This window comes from Camelus dromedarius, chromosome Y, assembly GCF_036321535.1.
Source record: "Camelus dromedarius isolate mCamDro1 chromosome Y, mCamDro1.pat, whole genome shotgun sequence".
NCBI classification, from domain to species: Eukaryota; Metazoa; Chordata; class Mammalia; order Artiodactyla; family Camelidae; genus Camelus; species Camelus dromedarius.
In genome coordinates, this window is record NC_087473.1 from 6,057,939 (window position 1) to 6,061,668 (window position 3,730).

Below are 3,730 nucleotides of genomic sequence, written 5' to 3' on the forward strand. Positions count from 1 at the left end.
AGGAAGGAGATTGGTTTTATTTCATAGACCCCAAATTTAATTTATTTAAAAAGATTTTGTGGGAATAAAATTTGCAGATCACACTGTAAAAATAATCATCCTATAGGTTTCATTTTAACTGGATGAATGAGAAGTAAACACTGGCTGAATGTTACACTTGGGTTGCTGGGAGACCAGTCATTTTGTGATGTCACAGCTACTCAGGTTGACAAACACTGTGATGGCCTAGCAGTTTATGTGTGCAGGCTTGCCAAAGCAGCATTTGTAGCTGCAGTGCTCAAAATCAGGCAGATTAGAAAAGGAGCTGGAGAAAAATTTGTTTGAGATGGCACATGTTTCTTCAGAAACTCAAGATGTGTCTCCTAAAGATGGACCAACTGGTTCAGGAAAGTCCAGTATATCTCTAATGTGTGATCAAACATTCTCTGGGGACTTAGACTTGAGGTCTATGATTGAATTAAATGCTTTTCAGACATTGTGCGAAGAATCCTTGATAAAAAGACCATTTACACACATTGTGTCTCTGAACCAGATGAAGATAATGATTTTTGTTCTCTGACATTTCCAAGAAAACTCTGGAAAATGGTTGGGAGTGACCAATTTCTATCCATCTGGAGGGATGATAATGGAACTTCCATAGTGATCAATGAAGATATCTTTAAGAAGGAAGATTTGGAAAGAAAGGCCCCTTTCAGAATATTTGAAACTGGAAGTATAAAAAGTTCAGTAAGACAGCTTGAACTTTACGGGTTTAGTAAAAGTGCAGCAGAATTTTCAAATATCTGCTTGTCTAGCTGACTTTCTGGCAGAAGAAAAAGAAGTCTCTGTTTTAAGCAAGGTATTCAGAAATTTTAGTCACCACGTCATTACTTATATATAAATTTTTTTTATATATATCATTCTATGGTAATGTAAATGTAAAGCTAGATTTTGAAAATTGTATAAATCCACTAAGGCTAAAATTCTTCATTTTTTCTAAAAAATGAGGACAGGGCGTTAAGTATTCAAGATTATGAGAAACTTTGCCAGCAACTATGAATCTTAACAGAAATCTAAATAATGGTATTAAATCTGTTTTTAAAAAGGGGCATTCACAGATACTGCAAATGCTAATGTTTTTAATTTGATGACTATGCTATTTAAATATGTATTTTCCAAATAAGGAATTTCAAAAAATAGTCAGCAATGTTCATATTTTGATATTATCTTAGTATAGTAAGCATGAAATCTGAGGTTTTATAGATTATGCTTATTGTAGTCTTGTATTTTGGTTTAAATAATACTAAAATATTTCTCCTTTGTTGTAGCTGCAGTTCTATCATAATCCAAATTTTAAACGAGGCTGTCCCCAGCTTTTGGTGGGAATAAAAAGAAGAGTTGGGATTAAAAATTCTTCTCTGGTATCTTCATTGGCTCAACATTTCAACAAGAAGCACTTAAAAGCAGGGGGTAATATGGATAATCATAATTCTGGTTTTGTGGCTGACACTAGAGGAGAAAGTGCAATTTTACCTTCTGCAAATTTAAACATGCCTCTAAAAATAAAGTCCTCTACTAGCCACATAATTGGTGATACAATACCCCGATGAGGTTGTTTTCCTCCTGCATTATCAATGTCAGTTAGACCATCAAAAAATTTGCAGTGGATCAACGTGCTATTTTAAATCAGTTGACCAGTTTCCACGTGCACTCACAAAGCAGCTACACTGAAACAAATGGCCGTGTTGTGAATTTCATTACAACTAAGACTTCTACTTCTCACTACATCAACTTATCTCCCATACAGAGCAATTATCTTGGACTGATGGTGGAGCCTTCTAATTTTCCAAATAGATATCACAACTTATCGGTCAATGAAGGTCCTTTTACTTAACTTCAAGCAGAGAGCAACCCACGGTTTCCAGTGTCCATGATATCTGATAAATCAGCAAACTCTTTCATGGCCAACCCATCAGCCAACTGCAGTTTATGAACGTCATCCTAATTACAACTGATCTGCCAGAGGACTACCAGATTATGCAGGGTAACAAATATTATAATTAATGTTGGCAAATGTCGACAAATACCTGCAACTTATTTATTTGAACAATAAACATATATGCGTACCTGTATTTTCCTTATATTTTTTTTAAATACAGTTAAAAATAAAATGGGAGACAAAGTTACCATTTAAAAAAAAGATATTTGATTGATATAATCATTTGATGGAACAATATGGGAGTAAATTTGAATAATATCCTGTAAGAAAGAAGAGAAATTGGTAGAATTTGGGAAAAGACGAAAACATGAAGAGAGGGAAAAGTACTAATTGGCTCTGGTTCATCCTGGAAAATATTAAAAGTGTTGTTGGGATAGGTTGGAACAGGAGATAAATGCAGGAACCAGCCCAGGGTTCATGGTCTCTATTATCTCATCCCTGGAATCATAAAGTTCAAAAGATGTAGTCTCAGATGGAACATTCAACATGTGGTAGAATTTAAGAAGTAATTTTATCTATGGTCTTCTTTGTGCTGTTCTCAAAGCATTCCTGTAGGTGCTTTCATTTCCTCCTCTTAAGTTTCTACACTATATTTTCTGGTGAATACTTTATGTTGCTCTTATGTTGCAACCAAAGAGAAGCTTACATCCCCAGGGTGGCAATTAATGCCTTTCCAAATCTAAGCCCACAAACTCAAAATAGTTAATCATTTCTTTATACATCTGGCATCTGACTACCTTGGCATCTCTTTATGTTTCACTGTATCTGGAGATAAATCCAGGCAAATGCTTGTCAACCATGTTAACTCCAAACTCACAACTTTTGCTCCAGCTCATCCTTGGACTTAGGATGCCCTCCTTTTACCTACTTAGACTTTCCCAGTCTCAGCACAGAATCACCTCCTCCAGATGCTTTCTGTCTATCCCCCTTTCCTTGTCTAACTTGGGTACCAGCACAGGAAGTACAGCACATGCCACAGGATGCATTTTAGTATTTAGTGAATAAAAAATGCATGTTGACTTTAAGCAAAATCTACTTTCTGAGACAACAAAACTCTCATGGTTTCCAACTATTATTTTATTGTCTATACTCTTCACCACAAACTAGCTCTTTTCATAACCAAAGGACTAGTCACTCAAGACAGTATGTGAATGTAGGCACAGGAGACAAAGCATTATTTTCTTCTTAATTCATGCCTCCAGAGGCCTAAAGCATTCCATTCTCATTTTCTGGATATTTTCCTGTCTCTTCGTCAACCACCCACCCCAAAATAACTGATTCTTATCCCCATACCAATAAATCTATTGACTTCAAATTAATTTACTTCTTAGAATCAGAGCTTTGTGCAGAAGGGACAGTGCCATCACAAACATTTAAATTAGGTTTATACAACCCACATAACTTGTGCCCCTTCTAACCTTCACACAGGGAGTATCTTAGGGGTACTAGCCCATTATTTGAGGTGGTCGTTTTCAGTAACCAAATTGCAATCTAAAATGTGTGGACTAGAAGGAGTTGAGGGTGGTAGAATTAAAAACTTGTCCAAATGCAAGAATACCAAATTTCTGCAGACATTAGGAAATAAAATATATTTATGGAAGAGTTTGACTATTTTCCATTAATTTAAAATAAAATGTGAAGCATTTTCAGAATGTGAAATGCCCTTATATGCTGGAAAAATTTTAGGCAAGGTCAGGGATCCTAAGGCTCTTGCTCACAATCATGCAGCCAGTGTCAGCTAATAAGACTGGA

General features: G+C 35.6%; 1 pseudogene; it reads left to right on the forward strand.

The window, feature by feature from the left end:
• Positions 1-325: 325 nt before the first annotated feature.
• On the forward strand, positions 326-1,994 carry LOC135320435 (heat shock transcription factor, Y-linked-like; annotated as a pseudogene).
• Positions 1,995-3,730: the final 1,736 nt, after the last annotated feature.